Raw genomic sequence first — 12012 nt, 5'->3', positions numbered from 1 at the left:
TGCAGTATAACGTAATCTAAAGATAGATTTGAATAGGGATTACAAAGTTAATGTACTGGGCATATACCAGTACCTCTTCATCAGAGGATCTCACATCCTTTAATGAAATCCATGCCATGGCACCACAAAGCTGTGTATTGTGAGCTTCATTTTACAGATATGGAGGGAGACATATAATTTCACCTCTGATAAACCTGGCCAGTGACAGTGAGAGAGCCAGAAAGAAATATAAGACTGCTGATTTCAAGATCTCTGCTATGCCCAAGAGGGAACTTTCCCTTTTGCTCTTCCTAAAGGGAGATTCATTTCTCTGTCCATAGATTCTGAAGGTTGGAAGGAACATCCCTGAGATGGCAATCTGGCCTTCTGCCTTCCTGAGTGACTCTTTCTAACTTATCTATTGTTTATTCATACTGAGGAATACACAGAATTAATTATTTTGTTGCAGAAAGCTCTCAATTTAGACATGACACACACAGGTATCTTTTGATACTGTTATGGCATGAGACACACATCAGCTTCTGACAAGCTCGTCCAGGGGATCGGAGAGGACATGAGGTTATCCCTTTCCTAAGTTATTCGACATCTGGGTTACTCCTTCTACAATGTTTTGACATGAGTTAATTGCCAGCTTCATTCATGTGAGTGGATGCTTTTACAGGCAGCACTGCCAGGAGTCATGTGCTTCTTAAAGAACCAGAGCACTCTATACCATCTCTAAATTGATATCCTTGCTTGGTTTTGCTATCAGTATTTAGCTTCACTTGACCCAGCAAAGCTTCATCTGTCAGGCCAGAGAGTAAGGACATCACACTGGATGTAAAAGACATTGAAGAAAGGGAATCGGTTAGTATAGTAGAGTGAGTGTTAAGTAATCAAAATAGAAACCCTTAGGAAAAACAAACACCCTGGAGTAATTTTAAACAGGCAGATTACTTCTGGCAGTTTTGCCTTTTGGTCCTGTGTTCTCATCAACATTTTAAACCATTCAATTTCAAATATCCACAGAACTCACAAATAAGACAGGAGATCCAATACTTTATTGATGCTTACATCCAGAAAAATGAAGAGGCTCTGATTTAAATGGTCAGGCTGGCCATCCTTCAAGCTATCATTCTTTTAAATCCCTGTGCTCCAGCAATTCGCTCTGAGAATTGCAACTCATCTGATTCCCACTTCTGAGAACTAAATTTTCTGAAACAAGTAGATAACCTCCACCAGCTATGGTTTTATGACAGTACTCTGATTAGCAGGTGATCCTTCTACTGAAGTCAAACGAAATAAGTAATTATTCTATTTTACAGTATTGCTGTTCAGGTATTGTTGACAACTGAATTTTTTGTCATACTAAGCAACACAACACAGGAGATTGGATACTCGAAAGAAACTATAATTCTCTTGGGGGAAAAAAATTAAAAAGTGGTATCTGGTCACTTTATACATGGCAGGTCTCCAAGTACATGCTGAATTGCAAAAATATAACACATTCAAAAAGGATATTTATGGGCCCCATCTTCACTATATGTGCAGTATTTTTCTCCCATGTCACAAAAACTGTAACCACAATTTACAGGTATATGCACAATCAAATTGCTATTGATTTAGCGATGCTTTTCTTTGATGTCCCTTGCCTTAACCTCATTTATAAAGCTGTTTTGCATTATTTCAAACTGTCAATGATTTGTGACTCATGAATATTCAAATCTAATTTGCACTTACCTTTTTTGCATGCATGCTTACTTGTAATATGTCTCATTTGCCCTTTGTTTTCTGTTTATTTGCAGATTGTTTAGTGAAGTAAACTGTTTTTAAAGTAATAGCACCTAGTTAAACACAAGTCGTGCAATTCTCACCTACAGTTTTATGGCACTGTAACTCCATTAACTTGACTAGAGTTTCTCCTGCTTAAGCAAAGAGAAGAGAATTAAGTGCGTGAGCCCTTTCTGACAGTTGTCTCTCTGTCCCCGAGTTCACATCAGCACCCTTTAGCATGTTCTATTGGAAGAGCAATGGCTTTATTTAGTATTCTATTCAGAAAGAAGTATCAAGATTAAACCCTCTCAGCCTAATGTTTCGAGCTTTGGAACAGTTCAGATCTGAGTCAAAATTAAGAATTCATTCCTCTGACATAACTGTTCATGGGTAACACTTTATTATCAGAGGAAAAAAAATACTTATTTTTGTGGCTGTGGTAAATCCAGCAGAATAACTCCCCCAGTTTAAGAATACTGAGACACAAAATAATCCATCTAGAAGTATAATAATTGCAGCATAACAGGTCTGAAATCCTGTTCTTTGCATGCTTGTTAATCTAAACAAGTCTGCTGAACTGCTAGGTGCACTAGGAAAGCAGGGTCCGAGACCTTTGTATAGTTTTCTCGTGTACAGAGGATTATGTAATGAAAGCAATGCCTCTCTCAAATACTAAAGAATCTTGCTAGATGTTTATTTTGGGAACAAACAGTTACCATGAACATATTGGCTGCAGACAGGACAATGAATGAAGTCTGGAAACAACGGCAGAAAGAAATTTGCTTTTGGATCAAACAATATGATCTTACCGGAGTATCAAAAGGCTTTTGCCAGGGGAAGTGATCTGAAGTTAAAGCAGGGACGGGGGGGGGCAGGATATGGAGAAAGGCAATTGATGATTTTCCAGAATGTTTGAAAGCTGAAATTAACCTCCAGTGACAAAACTGGTTATGTTCCTGGGTTCGTAATGCAACCCTATTTACAAAGCAGCTCTAGGGGGTTCAGATGGCTCTTGTTTTGATCATGTTTGTGACCATATATGTGAACATTAGAGCAAGCAGGATTTTTCTTTGAACAAGTATTAGGTGAATACGTTCCCTTTATGGATCAAATTCTGCTCTTATCAGCTGGAACACAGGCAGAATCAGGCTTTGGATGAATACCTGTACAAAACAAAATAATGTAGACACAGACAGGAATATTTCTTGAGCACTTTTATTATTCATTCAGTATCCTGTTTAAGTAATTTCCATCAACCTATTAGGAAATAGAGCAAGTGTGATGGGTGACCAGTGACACATCAAGAGTAATGAAATGAAAAGCCCAAATGAACATATTGTGAATGACTCTTAGGCTGGAAACTGTTTGCCTAAGCTATTCTTGGTGAATATTTTGAAGTAAAGAGCACTTTCCCTCTGAGGATTGATTGTGCTGCCCTGATCTGATGTAGGGTTCCCAAGTAGGAATAAGAGATCTGAGTCCAGAAAATATGACTGCATTCACCCAAGAGTTCATTTCAAATGAATAGTTTTATCAGCTCTTCCATAAAAGAGAAAAATATTTCCAATGTTTATTTTTAGCTTTGCACATGAATAATAGAAATAAAGTGATCTGGGTATTTATTGTAAAGCAATTTTTTTTAAAATCTCGTATATAGGCTAATAATGATATATAGCATAGTAAGGCTTTTTTTAAGTAATGCCAGGACCATGCTTTTAAATAGCATGTCTCAGCTGTTGTGAAGTCCAAGGTAAAGTCATGTGCCCTCAAACACCCAAGAAACAGTATTATCCAGTATGACACATGCCTAGATATGTCTTATTGTGATCATAATATAGCCTCAAGGTAAGAGTACAGGACAATCACTTGTGTGTTGTTTTTTCAATGCTGTTTATGTTTATCTGCATCAAAGAAAAGCTTCTGCTAGAGCTATTTATGTTGTTGATCAATAGAACTATTAGTGATGGTTTATAAATGCATGAGACAAGTCTTAAATTTAGCATGTACTTTAAAAATTAAATCTATTAGTACATTAACTTCATCATGTTTCATCACTGAAAAGCCTGTTCATTTTGAAAAACACTTTTGAAAAAGCAGAATGTACCACTATGACATGAAAGATACTTAAAGTGTCAAACAAAAACCACGGCTGTGAATCACTAAAGTATGAATTAAAGAACTGATGTTTTCTTGTGCTGAGGGCTTAGTGCAAGGGTGGTGATTGTCCAATTTACTATCAGTGGGACCTGGAAAGCCGAGTACTCCGACTTCGCACGTGGGCACTTGGCATCCTGCCAAACACCTTGCAGAATCCTGCCCTGTGCTTTGGGTTTGGGCTTGAGGGTCTTGAAGGCTGTCAGCATGGCAAACATTGCTGACAGACATTCACAGCACAGAGGTGTTTTTCTATGAACTTTTGGTCCCCCAATAGGTGAGGCCTATAGACTGAGTGGCAGCCCTGATGAGTGAGGGCAAAACCAGTAACATGCCAGCATATACAGTCTTTTGGACCTATTTTTGTTGTGTAGTCACATGCTGTAGGACAATTTGCTTTCTAATGTACTAACATGAAAGTCAGTGGCGATATAGCACAGCTGAGTTTTGCTTTTGGAGTTTATTGGTAAACTGATGGGAAAAATATGGTAAGTGGAAGTATGTTAACACAGTAAGATGGTTAGATGTACACTTTAGACATAGGGTTTGTAATTTGGAATTAAGAGCAGTCTCTGCCTTTTAACACTGCTACCAGGGAGAATACACCATCTAATTCACCATGAATACAGACACCCAGATTTCTTTATTATAACATGGAAAACCTGGTGGTGTCCAAGAACTTGTTAAGCCTAGATGTTGTCCCTCTGCTTCCTCTTCATCAGTCCTACAGGGACCATTTTCTCCTGTGAGAACTGGAACTTCTCTGCAATGTTACTGTGAATCATCCTGCTCAACCTGCCAAGACTCAAAGAATAAGATTTTCAAAATGATGAACAACAGAGGGAAAAAATAAAATTAGAACAATCATGGAGGGTTCACCTTCATAAAATAGTATGCATTAACTAACATACGTTCCCTAGCTTACCTTATACCTGAGTTTCATGGCCTTGCATTAGTGAAGTAATTAATTTAGCAGAAGAGGTGAAAGGAGCCAAAGAGATGACAGTAGGCATGTGTGAGAAAGAAGTCAAGTGTAGGCCTGTAACGGTGGGAAGTGGAAAAGTGTTTTCAACATGCATTTTGTAAATGCTAAGAGAGCATAAAGGAGTGCATACAGAGGAGTGGGAGAAGTGGTGCCTTTTCTACTGTTTCATCCACAATTATGTCCTGGCTATCTTCTGATGATAGGGAGGGTGAAGTCCTGCAGTCTAGGGCAACACGTCAAACCTTCTTGTGTAGCTTCCACCACTTACAGTAAGGAGTTAAACTAAAACCCCTTAAACTAAAATATTTCCTGCTTGGGCAGTGTATGTGTATATGTGTATACACACACACACACACACATATACTTCTTATTAGACCTAAGGCTTCTTAGGGGAAATGCTGTACCCAAGGTCTGTTTCGGGAGCCGACAGTGCTGTACTAAACCTCTGGGGCAAATGTTTGCACTGAATTGTTGAAAGAGTCCGAGATTGGCAACGCCACCCTGCCCTTGGCTAATGAGCCTTCCCCGAGAGAATATCAAGTGCAATTACCTTTCAGGGAATAACAACATACCAAAGAACCATGGACCCTGCAGAGAAAAACGAAACACACATTCGTAGGTAGAAACCGCTATGAATCAGCATTAATTATCCAACAGAGGGAAAAGGGTTGCAATAAGTCTCAGTTCCTGACTCACACCATAGATCACAGCGAATGTGAGCCACTTACAGAAAAAACATTTGCAAAGTTCAGCTGGCCCTAACCCCCTCCCCTCCCGCATACGCTGCTACGCTGGAGCCGTGCGTGGGGGCCGCGCTGCCGGGGCAGGTTTCCCAACCCCAGCTCGGAGGCGGCGGGGGGAGGTGATAGGGGGGCCGGTGGCAGCGGGGCCCCGCAAACGGCAGCGGGACGCTTAGGCCAGTGCAAAGATTCATTCAAGGGCTCCCATGCGCCGACACGGCCAGGGACGCCGAGCCCCCCTCGCAAGTCCTGCGGGCGGTGGGGCGGCCGCCCTCGGAGCCGGGGACCGGCGGGCTGGCCCGGCCGACGCAGAAATGGGGGGACGGTCCGGGGCGGCCGGGTTTTGGCGTGCACAGTCCCAGGAAGGAGACCAGACCGGGCGGGACGGGACGGGGCGGGGGCAGCGCGAAAACCGCCCGCTCTGCGTTGAGCGACTGGAGAACGGCGTGCAAGTGCGCGCCCGGCACCGGGGCGACGCGAGGAAGGGGCTGCGGGCGCCGCCGTGCCCCGGCGCTCCCCCGGGGGACACGGCTGCCCGGCGGGGCCCGGCGCGGAGCCGCAGCGGCGACGGAGCCGAGCGGAGCTGGCGGCGCAGCGCCCCGCAGGCTCCCGTGGAGCCCGGCGGCGGCGGCCCCCGGGGCGGCTCCCCAGGGAGCCGGGAAACCCCGCCGCGAGCCCTTCGGACGTGAACACGGCGCGGAGAAGGGCCGGCTGCTTTGCTGAAACAAGGCACACATATATTGAGTTTGTCAGGGATCATAAAATGTGAATTGATTATTCAAACAGCCATTGATTATAAAAGAATGCTTACTGCAGCAATGGGAAAGGTTAAAAGGAAATTGACCCTCTGCATACGTGACACAAAGTCATTAGGTAAATGAGATATTCATACAGGGTGTAATCAAGGTCATGCTAATTTTATTTGCGGTATTCGGCTTAAATCTCGAGCTTCGTTTGGGGGCAGCAAATTGTCCCCAAGGGAACCGAAACGCCAGGTAGCCCCCAGGTGCCGTGAAAGAACGTGAATGAAAGCCGAGGGCGGGCAGCAGGCCGGACCGGCGGGGCCCGATCCCGGCACCCCGGCCGGGGGCGGGGGAGGAATGTGCGCAGAGCGGCGCGCGGGATCGGGCCTCCCTGCAGGGGGGTCTCACCTCGTGCTCCCGGGGTCGCCTCCTCTGAGCCGGGGGAGAGCCAGAAGTGCAGGCAATGTCAGAGATCCTCGCCTCTCCCGGATAGGATGAGAACGTGTAAAAAAATTAGATTTATTTATGCACATATTTATCCCCTCTAATTATAGAAATTAATCCTCTTACTTATGACTAAAAGGTAACGTCTAAGGCGTCCCTTTGATGTTTAACAGCATCATTTGTGGCTAACATTCCAACTGATTAAGGAATAATTGTTGTTAAATGCTTTACAAGTGGATAGTGTTTAATTGAGAGGCATTCATAATTTTACGGCTTACCACAAAATGAAACGTAATTAAAAACGCAGGAATTTCCAACTGATTTTATTCCAATTATGTTTATTGTTCAGACTAATTACTGCACAAGATGGGGTACTTTTCCCCATCTCTAAATGGCACACGTCTCCCAGATACACCCTTGCAGGTTTTTCTTTTCCAGGTACAGGCTTGGGACGGCTTTCTGCAGCCGCCGTTCCCACCCCCACCCCCCACCCCCGTTATAATTATATGCTCCAGCCTTTTCTTCTCTCCTCCATGCAACACCTTGGGATGTGAGAAAGTGATGGCAGCTCTCTTCCCTCGGAGCTCGAAGTAATTGTAGAAGGGCTGATGAATTTCTTGAAGAAACACTTGCCACACACTGAGGAAACCATCTCCTAGCAGGATTTTACAAACCAAAGTAAACAAAGCACCCCAGGGGCGATTTCCTCCTTTTGCGCAGCTTACTTCTCAATTTACCTCAGAAGGGATCACAAACACACACAAGAATTACAACAGAAATCATACTTGGTCTGGGGAAGAGATTCCGGATGAAAAGAGGCAGAGAAATGGAAAGTGTTCAAAGGAAGGGACGGTCATTAAAATACCTGCCAGGCGCGCTGTCGTTCCCCAAACCAACCTTTCCTTCTTCCCCGTGAACTCAGAAATCTCTTCAGCATCTCTTTAAACATACATATCCCTAGAAGGGGGAGGAAAAAAAAAAAAAAAAAAAAGAAAGAAAGAAAAAAGGAAAAAACCCCACACCTCAGGTCCATCCTACCAACGCCTTAAAAACAACCTCATGCTCCCGAAAGGGGTGGGGGGGGTGAAGTTACTTGGCTAATTTCACTGTTTGCTCGATCGAAGAGAGTTTAGTGTGTAAATGTATTTATTCATTCCTTAGCTTTGCCATCCCTGAGCTGGGCTCTCAAAGAAAATTAGAGAGGTGTCTGAGACCATGCTAATAAAGAATCAGCGCTTATAGTTCAAGCGAATAATCAGACCGGATCAGACCCTGATAAAATGGGGACGGGAGGCATTAAATGCCCAATACTCCTTCCACTTCGCGTTTTGCCTTTGAGCTTCAAACCGTTAAGAGGGGATCACACACATATTTATTGCTCCTTTTGTCTCCTTCTTTCTAGTAGGACGCAAACCCCCGTGCGTGGGTGCGCGGTTCGGGGGGCTGCCGCTCTCCCCGGGAGGGTCCTTGCACTCCCAGGTGTGCTGCGGCGCGGCTCTGCCTCCCTGTACACTTTCTCAATTCTCCTGAAGGGTTCAATCTAGGTGTGAGGGTAGAAAAGTGTTTAAATTCTGCTGAGGAAATGGGGGGGAGGGGGGGGGCGGGATTCCCTCTTATGGCAAGTTAGAAATAGCCCAAGCTTTCCAAAAGGATGTTTAAATTGGACTTAATGGAGCAATAGCTCCACTTTCCGCCCCCCCCCCCCCCCCCCCCGCTTCTTTTTTTTTTTCTTTTGCTTCAGGTATGATTCCTGAATCCTTTTATTAGACTGACATAGATTTCCAGAGATGGGTAAAAGGAGGTGTATCTGAGGTGGACATTTTATGTAAATGAGCAAATCCGAAATGTATTACAAATCCACTGTAATAAAACTGACAGTTTTGACAGTATTGACAACATAAATATATGTTGGAACACAGCACTTTCAGACACTTAACCGATGAAGCAATAAAAAGATTCGACTACAATATTTCAAATAATCGACATTGATGTTTTGATACATCATTTTTATACCTCGAATCGATCTATCACTCTGTGACCGGTCAATTTTAAGTAAAAATCTGCTGCAATTATTTACGCTATTGCCAATGACGACCTAATAACTGTTTTCAATTAATTACAGCAAAACTAAGCATTATGAGGACTAACCGGCCGTATATTCCATTGTACGGTCCCTTGCATTTCTTGTATGGAGAGCAAACACATATATGTATATTGCATTCTCTTTGTGGGATCAAAAGAAAGACGTACAAAGGCGATCACAATCTTTTGGGGGGGAGGCGGGGGAGACACACACACACACAAAACCCAACCGATAAAAAACACCTCTCTTTTGGGAACACAATGCCGGCTCTCATCACATACTTCTAGGAAACACGCTATAATATTTTGTCAGCCAGCTCTTTCTCTGTGCAATACCAAACCGGACTCCTAAGATTATTATTTTTTCCCCTGTTCTCCTTGGGCTGCACGCTGAATCCTACTTCAAACAATGGGCCGAGCAACTCTTGGGGGGGTGGGGGGTGGGAGAAGAAAAAGAAAAAAGAAAAAAAAAGGAGATTCGTGCTTCGAGTGATCGCCTGTGTGTTGCGAGAGTCTCCGTATCGTTTCAAAAGAGGTAGGATGATATTGTTCTCTCCGGACCGAGAACTCCGGTGTAAAAATGAGTGCGCTCCTCTTCTGGAGTTTTGTAGGCAGCTGGAGAACAAAAGGGAATATTTTGAGTGAGCGAGAGCAGAAAGCTCCGAGCAGAGTTTGGTGCCTTCTCGGATGCTCTGATATCGCACTAAAGCGATTTAGTTTGCCCTAACTGTCCTTTTTGTTATGATGTCACATTGGAAAGATGGATTTTGTTAATGCTTCGGGCTCCTTCGAACAAATGCAAACTAGGTGTTTAACTACTACCCCGGTGAAGCAGCCGGCACGGCGTTAGTGGGAAGCCCTGACAGGTATTTTTCTCTTTCTGGTTTATGATGGAAATACGCACGTCGGCTCTTTATGGTCTTCACTTTTACAAACCTCCCAGCCTAAGACATTAAAAAAAAAAAAAAAAAAAAAAAAAAAAAAAAAAAAAAGCTCTCGTCTGACATGAGCGCTTCACACGCGCCCGCGTGAGATACGCCAGACGAACGCATCTGCGCGCCCCTTCCCACCGTGCCCTCGCCCCTCGACACGCCCGGTGGGAGCCGGGGGAGGGGCGCAGCAGCCCAGGCCCGGAGCCCCGCGGGGGCGGAGGCGCGGAGCGGGGCCGACAGGCCGGGCCCCGCGGGGTCTGCGCGGCGCGGCGCGGCGGATGGTGCTGGAGCCCCGCCAGGTAGCGCTAGAGCGCTGCCGATGGCACGGCCGTGCGGCCCGGCGGCGGGGGCGCGTCCCGCCAGCGCCCGGGGCGGGGACAAGGGGCGCCCGGCGGGGAGGAAGACCCCGGGTCGCTCTTGCTTCGCGGGGGGTTTGTTGGGTTGGTTTTGGGTTTTTTTCCCCTAAAAAAAAAAAAAAAAAAAAAAAAAAGGCGTGTGTGTGTGTGAAAGAAAGGGATTCAAAAGGGAAGTTAACAGGTAGGTAAATGAGCCTCCTCCTAATCCAGCTCCTAAAGATCTCAGTCATACCGCAGCCGAGGTCAAGAAAAGTTCACCGTGATGGGCTACCATTGACTTTCCGGACTGGAAAGATCTTCGCAAAATAATAGATCGCTGAGAAGCGAGGTACGCTATTGGCAGGCGGGCGGCTCAGGGCGAGGAGCTACATGAACCCAGGGATCGGCAGCAGCTAAAATGTGCGTGATTTCACAGGGGCACCCGGGATGGGACCTCCAGAGTCCTGCAGCTGCGGGGAGTCAGAGGCGAATCAAACTGGGCTGAGACGAATAAAAAGTGACTCAAGTTGTAAGAGCCAACCGTAAAGGCAAAGGAAAGGCTGGTAAAGAGCGATTCCGGGGGTAAGAGTTTGAACTGTGGCATAATCCTGATTATGAAAAGGAAAAGGTACTATTTACACCCCACGCTTCGCCTTGCGAGCCAAACAAAAAGAAAAATTCCCGTGGATTTCACTACGGGGTCATGGTGATGTAATCCCGCGACCACATTTTAACAGGCAGATTGCTTTCTTCATTAAGTACGACACACTTCCTAGAACGATAGGTCGAGATAAAATGCCAATTCAAATATGAAAAATTTGTCATCCGGCTCTGCGATATCCTTAGCCCGTCCACGGGGAGTTCTGCCTGCAAATGTCGCCTGTGTCCTTCCGAACACAATGGCATCATCCAAAAATACTTGAACTCAGCGCACAAACAAACAAACATTGAATAAAGTTACAAACAAGATTAAGGTTCGAGTTATTTGTCCCTGTAGCAAGGCGTCAATTGTTCTAACAGATGTAGGGACGCTAAGAGGATTTAAACCACGCGAATTTAATAAACCAGATTAGCAATAGGTGCTTTCCACAAACACCAGGAACCGTAAAGTAAATCTAGCCTAAATTACCTATCAGACCGGAGCATCGCCTACATGGAGTGCAGAAAATTTCCGAAGGGGTCCAATAGGATTTCGTGCAAGCATGGCTTGTTTCCCCAAAAAACTTTCTGTTTGCATTAAATCTTGCGCTAGGCGCACCCGCGCGTACGAAACAGTGGTTTGAGATGCCCGGTGGGATATATTCTTGAAATCTGAAATATTACCTGTTGTGCCATCCGCTTTTGCAAGGCTGTGGAAAAAGAGAGAGAGAGAGCGAGCGAGCGAGCGAGAGAGGCATGTCTCAAAGCCAGCAAAGGACTGAGATACCACACTTCGGAAAGGCTGATTGAAAACAGACTCTTCTTAAGTTTTAGAGGATTTTCTCTCTCACTCCCTCCAAGGGCTAAGAAGCCGATTTGGGAGTTTGAAGGGAATAGGTTTCAGCGTCCATATTTGTTCTGGTGCACTTGTAAAATGCGATTTGAAGAGGATCTTTAGCCCTCTGATTGTCTTTGTATTGTTTTTCTTGAAACGGATCTTTTGCCTTTAATGAATCCCCACACAGCTGGACAGCTCCTGCTCGGACACTGAGAGCGCTAACCCCAAACTGACCCCAATTTGACACCACAAGATGAAATTTTACCGCCTGTTAAAACCATTTCCAGCCTCGGCAAAAGGAGCTGGCTGTTGACTGAGATGCACTTCCATACCGGACACCTCATTTCTCTTTGGACTTTTGAGCCGAT

At 45.0% G+C, this 12012-nt stretch overlaps 1 long non-coding RNA gene across 1 annotated transcript in view; it reads right to left on the bottom strand.

Moving 5' to 3' along the window:
* The window catches only part of LOC308066872, a 151057-nt gene that overhangs the window by 134302 nt on the left and 4743 nt on the right, over positions 1 to 12012 (bottom strand). Inside the window, exon 3 of the long non-coding RNA XR_013929349.1 lies at positions 1 to 12012. This exon is cut by the window's left edge and continues 134302 nt beyond it. This is a non-coding gene — a long non-coding RNA (uncharacterized lncRNA).

The sequence above is a fragment of the Falco punctatus genome, assembly GCF_963210335.1.
Source record: "Falco punctatus genome assembly, chromosome: 7".
Lineage (NCBI taxonomy): Eukaryota > Metazoa > Chordata > Aves > Falconiformes > Falconidae > Falco > Falco punctatus.
Note: the sequence above shows the minus strand (reverse complement) of the source record. Positions and strands in the feature narration are given on the sequence as shown.